Raw genomic sequence first — 8,460 nt, forward strand, 5'->3', positions numbered from 1 at the left:
GAGGGTGGGAAAGTGGGAGTGGGGGGGTAGGTAGGGGTTACATCCACAGAGAAGAAGGAGGAGGGATAAGTGGATAGGGGGTTCCCAGGTGGGTGGGGGATGGGGTAAGGGGACAATATATGAAATGTAAATAAAATATCCAATAAAAAAAAGAATATGAAAAAAAAGATTATAAGGCCAGGCGTCATGAGTCTTTGACCTTCAACTCTGTGTCCCACACAGTACCTGTCCCCCATAAAGGCTCTGGTTTGGCCCCTGGCAGTATTTATTCAATTTTCAGTTTCTGAAATTCAAGCAAAAAAAAATTCTTCATTGTGTCTACTTGTCTCACTGCTTAAAATTATTCATATTCACTAAAAGCTTCAAAAAATTGATAAGTCTTCTTCTTATCAAAAGAATATCGGTGTGAAGATATTTTCATTACTAGAATATTAGAATGATAAATGAAATGAGCTAGACTTAGTGATAACAAGATTCAATACACTGTAAATCAATGAAGGCATATGCTATATGCAAAGAGCTAAAGACACTGTCATTAAGATGCTGATTGGCTCCAACTTGATTTGTAGATTCAACTAACTGCAGGAGACATCCCAGGGAGCTTTTGCTAGAAGAATTGGGATGGCTGTTCTAAAATATACATGGACATAAAATTAATCTAAAACAACTGAAATGAGCTGAAAAGAACAGATTTGGAAAATCCATACTGTCTGAATTTAACTTTCACTCTGTAGTTACAATAATCTCTAATGTGATATAACATTGTATTTGGACATGAGGATGAATGCATATACTCACATGGGATAAATAACTATTGCAAAATCAAATTTATACATATGTACTCCATTGATTTTTTTTTGTAGACACATCAATCAAATTCAATAAAAATGAGTCTTTCCAAAAAAAGAATATAATGTGTTAGTCTCTGTGTCTTTGTGTGTGTAATATTAAACTGAGTAATCTTTAGTTACTCACATTTTGATAAAATTTATGATGAGATTCCCTCATCTAGAGTGATTTATATATTCTCAGACTTCACTGACCTAGTTGAGATAAAGGTATTATGTATTACATTTCTTTCACCACCAAGTTTTTTCACTGAATGAAACATATTTCATAATGAAATGGTGTGTTTCCATATAAAGTTCAAGGGCTTTGTACAGCAGGCACAGTATGAACCCCATAGTCCTTTTCATATATTGTTCTCTTTCTATTATGTTATCTGATATTCTGAATAATTTCATAGAACCTTGTAAAGCTATTACAAAATCTTAAGCCTCTGTGATGGCTACCAGAAATGTGTAATACTGTAACTATGCTCCAGACTCTACTAACATTCAATCTTGTTTCTCTTTTAAAACCAACGCCTTTTATTGCATCAGTAGTCTGTGATATTCCAAATCACAACCAAGGTAATTTAAGAATTTGCTGATGTCTTAGTTTCTGTTGCTGTAACAAAACAACATAGTCAAAAGGGATATATGAGAAAAATGTTATTATCCTATATACATTTGTCACAGTTAACTAAATGAAAACAATACAAGAACATGAATGCAGTAACTCAAAGAGAGTCCATAGTACAATGTTGGTTACTGGCTTCATGTCCATGTGGTCTACAGTCTTCTTCTTATACCTCCCAGAACAACTTGCTTAGAGGTGGCACTGTCCATAAGTAGCAGAATCACCTTACATTAATCATTCATTAAGAATAGTCTTAAACATTCTTAAGCCTGTCAAAGTGATGGTAGCCACTGCTCGATTGAGATTCCCTATTCTCGTTATGTTTAGGTTTTTATGCTCATGAATGAAACCATTTTCAACCAAAACTTACTAACTGGCATTACTTTAGGGAGTTCTACCCTGTGGTATAAGTACTATCTTTATATATTATTTAAATATTTTATGATTTAGGGATACTTTTGTTAAGCAAAGCAAAACAGATATGTTGAGTATTATCTAATATTTTTAAAAGTATCAAACTTTGGTAAAGCAATTAATCTTTTTACTTCTGAAGAAAATTTGAATCTGGTCTAACTAAAATAATGTAATTCTTTTTGGACAAAGATACACCCTAGCAACCCTTCACTAGAAGCCAAAATGGAGAAGATCTCAACAATAACCATTACCATCCCCCTGGTGCTGTGGTAGACAGTAAGGAAAGTGATCCATACACTGTAGAAGACCAACATGCTGAATGTTAGGAACTTGGCTTCATTGAATCTTCAGGAAGGTTCCTAATCAAGAAAGCCACAGTGAAGCTCCCCAGAGCCAAGGAGCCCAAGTATCGCAGGACAAAGCAGAAGGCGATGACTGAACTTTGTTTAAAATAATGATGGTCTTCTCATGTTCAGATTATATATCTCTGTCAATAAAGGGAGATGTTACCAACTGGATTCCACAGAGAACAAGTTAGATTAGTATACAAATGCGAATGATCAAGTTAGGTGCCCCTGATGCCAGCATCCCTCTCATCTTTCTTCCTGGAGTAGTGAGCTCGAAAGCCATGACTACAGTTAAAGTTTTGGCCAACACTGTAGAAACAGACACAGTGAAAAATAGTCCAAATGTGGTCTGCTGCAGGATGCAGGTGGCCTGGTTGCTGTGTCCAATGAAGAGCAATGAGCAGAGAAAACAGAAGCTGAGAGAGATGAGCAGGATGTAGCTGAGAATGCAGTTATTGGCCTTCACAATGGGAGTATCCTTGTACTTCACAAAAGTGACTAGTACTAGTACTGGGATGGCCAAGAAGCACAGGGCCATGCAGCCTAGTGATATCCCCAATTGATCTTCATAAGCCAGAAATGATACAGCTCTTTGAAGGCAGTGGGTTTGCTCTAAGTTGGCATACTTATCATCTGGATACCTTACATAGTGCTCCATATCTGCTGGTGAACAACAACAAACCCTTATAACATATCATAATTATGAACTTAATAACTGAGTGTTTGTATTATTCAAAAGATACTTCAGCAAATATTTTGGTGTTGAGCATCTATTCCATTCCTTATTGCTGCAGGGAGCACTGATGTAAGGCTGCTCTGTATTAACCTATGCTTTGTGATGCATCAAAACACCATCATGGAGAATGGAGGAGAAAAAATGCTTATTAACTATAAAATAAAGAAATAAAAATAGGTTGTTTTAGGACATTGTGAATAATAATATGTATAAACTCAGATGATTTAATTCTTCAAACCTTAATCTCACTACCCACCGCTCTATGCCGTATGCAGACCTAGCTATTAAAGCCAGTTGATGAAATGTATTATGCACTTTGCTAGCCTTGAGGGTTGTGCCAATTGTCTGTATCTTCAAATATGTACAAGAACATAAATTTCCTCATTCAAATACTGTTTTCATAAACCAATATTTCCATTATTAAAGCTATATGACTCAGAGACCTGTACAGGTCCCCTTCACTGTGGTAAGATCTCTTTTCTCCCTGACTACACATTCCAAGCTAGATGGCATGAAGAATCTGGATATTCACATTCAGCCCTCTTTCCTGAGCTGGGCTGTGGTTGCTGATGAGCACTATCACATCTCTGGGTGCATTCTCGAAATCTTAACTCTTGTTCTAATTCTTTTATAGCAAATACTTCATCCTTTAGGCCCTCTCAGCTGTTAAAATGTTTTTCATTAAACAACAACTATTAGCCTGAGCATCTGGTCTTTGTCACAAACCAAATTGGACAATAGGAAGGAAAGATTTTGGAATGAGCATGTAGTCAAGTTACTTTGTACAAAAAAATCAAGGAAAATCAAACATAAGCAGAGACTATGCCTAAAATTTTGTTTTAAAAATAGTTACAGATGTTTGTCCCCTCTAAGGTTTTCTACAAAATATAAAATTATAAACCATGATATTATGAAAGAAATGAGTTGTTTGTAGGAGATATTGTACCTTATTTGCATGGTCTAAAAAATGTTGATACTATTCAAATGATAGGCAACCAGGTTTCTGGTCGAGCACAGACTAGAAACTGTCAGAGATCCTGCAGGGTTTCCTAAAAGGAATGGCAAGAATTTTGCCACACTCCCAGACTCCAGGATCCTGACACAAGGCCACAGCCCTCTATAGATATGGGTCCTTTAGTTATTTCCTAGCCCTTCCACAAATAGAGAACTTCAGGACACAGATCTATGTATTAATGAGGTAATAAAGGCCAGAGGAGCATAGCTTTCTTTTTTCTACTGTATGGTTTTGGCTTCTTCATCAAAGATCAAGTGTCCATAGAAGTGTGAGTTTATTTCTGGGTCTTAAATTCTATTCCATTGATCGACATGTCTGTCTCTAAACTAGAACCATGCATTTTTAATCATTATTGTTCTCTAGTACAATAATGCTGAGGTCATTTTTGTACTACAGACTGACTGAGTACAAAAGAGGTCAGGGATGGTGATTTCCCCAGAGGTTATTTTATTGTTGAGAATCATTTTTTACTTTCCTGGATTTTTTGTTACTCCATGGCAAGTTGAGAATTGCTCTTTCCATGTCTGTGAAGATTTGAGATGGAGTTTTGATGGAGATTACATTGAATTTGTAGATTGCTTTTGGTAAGATGACCACTTTCACTATGTAAATTCTACCAATCCATGAGCATGGGAGATCTTTCTATCTTCTGATATCTTCTTTGATTTCTTTCTTCAAGGTCTTGAAATTCTTGCCACACAGATTTTTGAATTTCTTGGTAAGAATTACCCCAAGATATTTTATATTATTTGTGACTATTGTAAAGGATATTGTTTCTTTAATTTCTTTTTCAGCCCATTTATCCTGTGTATAGGAAGGCTACTGATTTGTTCATGTTAATTTTATATCCAGTAACTTTGCTGAAGTTGTCTGCTGTAGGGGTTCTCTAGTATAATTTTTGGGGTTGCTTATATATACTATCATATTATCTGTGAACAGTGATACCTTGACTTTTTCCTTTCCAATTTGTGTTCCTTTAACCTTCTTTTGTTGTCTAATTGCTCTGGGTAGAACATTGAGTACTATATTGAATAGTATAGGGAGAGAATAGGGAGAGAGTGAGCAGCCTTGTCTTTTCCCTGATTTTAGTGGGATTGCTTCAAGTTTGTCTCCATTTAATCTGATGTTGGTTGTTGGCTTGCTTTGTGTTGTTTTTATTAAGTTTAGGTATGGGCCTTGGATTCCTGTTCTTTACAAGACTTTTAACATGAAGGGGTATTGTATTTTGTCAAAGGCTTTTGAATGAGGTAACCCAGACATAAAGGACATACATGGTATGTACTCACTGATAAGTGGATATTAACCAAAAAGTTCAGAATACCCATGATACAACTCACAGATGATATGAAGTTTAAGAAGGCTCAAGTGTAGATTCTCCAATGCACACTTACAAGGGGGAACAAAATAATTACTGGAGGCAGAAGAAGGAAGAAAACAGGGTGAGAGAAGGTCAGGTGAAGGAAAAAGGGGGCAGAATCAAGTATGGGGGAACAGAAGAGAAGCCCAGAGGGCCAGGTGAGTGACTAGAAACATGCAGGAGCATGATTTGGGGAACAGGGAAAACCATTAATAAGTCCCAGACACTAGGGATGTGGGAGGCTTCCAGGACCCAATGGGGATGACATTAGCCAAAATGCCTAAGAGAAGAAAGAGAACTTGAAAAGACCACCTCCAGTAAATAAACATGGCCCTGAGTTGAGGAATAGGACCACCTACCCGTCTCAAAATTTCTAACCCAGAATTGTTCATATCTAAAGAAAATGCAGGGACAAAAAATGGATCCAAGACTGAAAGAAAGGCCATCTAAAGACTACCTCAGCTTGGCATCCATCCCAGGCACAGACACCAAACCCTGACTATATTGCTGATGCCAAGATGTGCTTGCAGACAGGAACCTGGCATGCCTGTCCTCTGAGAAGCTCTGCCAGCACATGACTGAGACAGATGCATATACATATAGCCAACCATTTGACTGAGCCCAGGGACTCCTATGGAAAACTTAGGGGAAGGACTGAAGGAGATGAAGGGGGATTGCAATGCCATAGGAAGAACAAGAGTATCAAATAACTGGAGACTTCAGAACTCCCAGGGACTGAACCACCAACCAAAGAGCATACATGGGCTGGTTCTTGGCTCACACTACATATGTAACTGTGGACTGCCTTGTCTGGCCTTACTGGGAAAAAAATGGACTAGGTACGGTGAAGGCCTGATGCCCCAGAGAAGGTGTACACTAAAGGGGTAAGGTTGGAGTGGCTGGGGGTGGTGTCAGAGAACCCTAAAGAATAAAAATAAAAATAAGAAAACAACACATTGATAAATCTAAATATAATGAAATGCAATAAAGTTTACCTGCTGACAGTCAATGAATAATTTTTTGGGTTTTGCCGTTTTCTGAGACTCTACTTATTGAAGAATGAGATCATGGAAGGCATGGGCTACAGCATACACAGCATTATGCAAATTGTAACCTTCTTCAATCAGGGATATATCAAATATTTGCTGTGCTAAACATTCCACTGTGTTGTTAAATATAAAATGTTCTATTTTGCTATGATTCTTCTTAGAGATTAAACAATTAAAATAATTCAACTCCAGCATAGTTTGAGAAATATCTATTGGCTATTTTGAAGCATTCATTGTTTGTATAAAATTGATAAATTTACCAATCCCAACATTGTGGTGTGCAAAAGTGACAGTTCCATGGAAGAAATCAAGGCTAAAATCTCTTTTATTTGTGATGACATCCCATTGTGAGGCTGTGATCCAGATTCTCTGTGCACCTAAATATGCCCATCTTCTAAAGCTGACTTCTAGAGTAGAGTTCATTTGACCATAAATGATAGCAACCTTGGCTGTTGATGTCATAATTTGTTTATCATATATCTTAGCCCTTGTCATGTATATGTGCATATTTTCTGGGATCATATTCACAAAAGCTAAACAGATCCCATGATTTTGCATTTGTTCTCTTGAGTCTAAGAGAAACTGAGTGCCCTGGCTATCATCTGAGAAGACCAGTCCAATCCAAGTCCATCTAAAATGAAGCATCATGGAGACCATACTATGGAACAAACTTGTGTCTTTGCTAGCTAACTGCTGGACATAGGGAAACTGACCATGGTCATTCAGGCAAGGATTAAATTGTCCAAAGAAAACTAAAGGGTATAGAAGAGAGGATGAAATATTCACATGAGGAATGTGATTGTAAGGAAGTTTGGACTTATATTCAATTAATGTTGCTCATCTTTCAGAACTACTATTAAGGATAGTAAGATTACACTATAAAATAACATGCATCATTCTTGTTAGATTCAAGAGTATTCTTGATAAGTCCCAGTGTTCTAGAAAACAGTTTTGCCTGTTTGCCCAGTACATCTATGATCTGATGTTTTTAATCCTTTACAGTATATGTAAAATAACACACACACACACACACACACACACACACACACACACAAACAACCATGCTTACCAAGTTTTCTCCCTAGGCACTAAATGGAATAAAAAGTTGCTAACTCATCCAGTGTCACACATTGTCACCTTTGGTATTCTAGAATCAATTTCCAGTTTTAAGGATGTTGTCCATGACGTTCCTGTAAGTTCTACAAAACATGTTGGCCATATTTGACAGTTTTAATTAATCAAATTAAAATTATCATTTTTGTCCTGAATACACTTTATCTCATATTCCCAATGTATCTTCACACAGGCCAACAATGAGGGAGAATATCAAAAACATGTTGGGTAAAAGATAAGGATTCTTGTTGATATCATCAGTAGCACAAAATATTACCAAAAAAAACCCAACCCTCATATCTTCTTGCTGGTATTCTAAAAGAAGGCACAGGGATGGTTAAGGAGGATGCTTTAAATATGAAGTTTTATTAACAATTACAGTAAATTTTGTACTGTGAAACATGCTAAGTGTCTATGTACATGCTACCTATCATGAAATAAGGTTGGGATATTAGAGATCTTTAGTGTTGAACACTTCTTAAAATTTTTCCCAAATAGGTCACTCTGTTATGATAATATTTATATTTGTCAAAATCCACAAAGAACTTGCTTTATCTCTGAGTGTTATCAATGAACTAGATTATAGTCCTAGAGAATAAGACAGCTACACAATAGTCTTCGAGTTATATATCCACAGAATATGGCATCTTTAATATTTTGAGGTCACCAAGTCAACTTCAAATTCATAGCTTCTTGTTTCAATGTCTGAGATACACACGTGATCTTCTGAGTGTCTCTAAAGGTCTTGTCTCACTTCTCCAGCCTTGCCCTCTGTAGTGTTCTAGGGTCTGGTGAACTCCACTCCATTGCTGCTGCTGTTCTTGGTGGTCATCCCACAGGACTGGCATCTCCAGCACTCTGTGAACTTCTGGTGCAGCTAGGCTTCACCAATAGCCTCTCACTGGCTCTATTCATAATACTGAAACTCAACTACTACAAATGACCCCTTCAGGCCTGGGCCACCAACT

General features: G+C 37.0%; 1 pseudogene; it reads right to left on the minus strand.

The window, feature by feature from the left end:
• Positions 1-2,002: 2,002 nt before the first annotated feature.
• Positions 2,003-7,806, minus strand: LOC114635594 (annotated as a pseudogene).
• Positions 7,807-8,460: the final 654 nt, after the last annotated feature.

The sequence above is a fragment of the Grammomys surdaster genome, unplaced genomic scaffold, assembly GCF_004785775.1.
Source record: "Grammomys surdaster isolate TR1022 unplaced genomic scaffold, NIH_TR_1.0 113793, whole genome shotgun sequence".
Taxonomy (NCBI): domain Eukaryota; kingdom Metazoa; phylum Chordata; class Mammalia; order Rodentia; family Muridae; genus Grammomys; species Grammomys surdaster.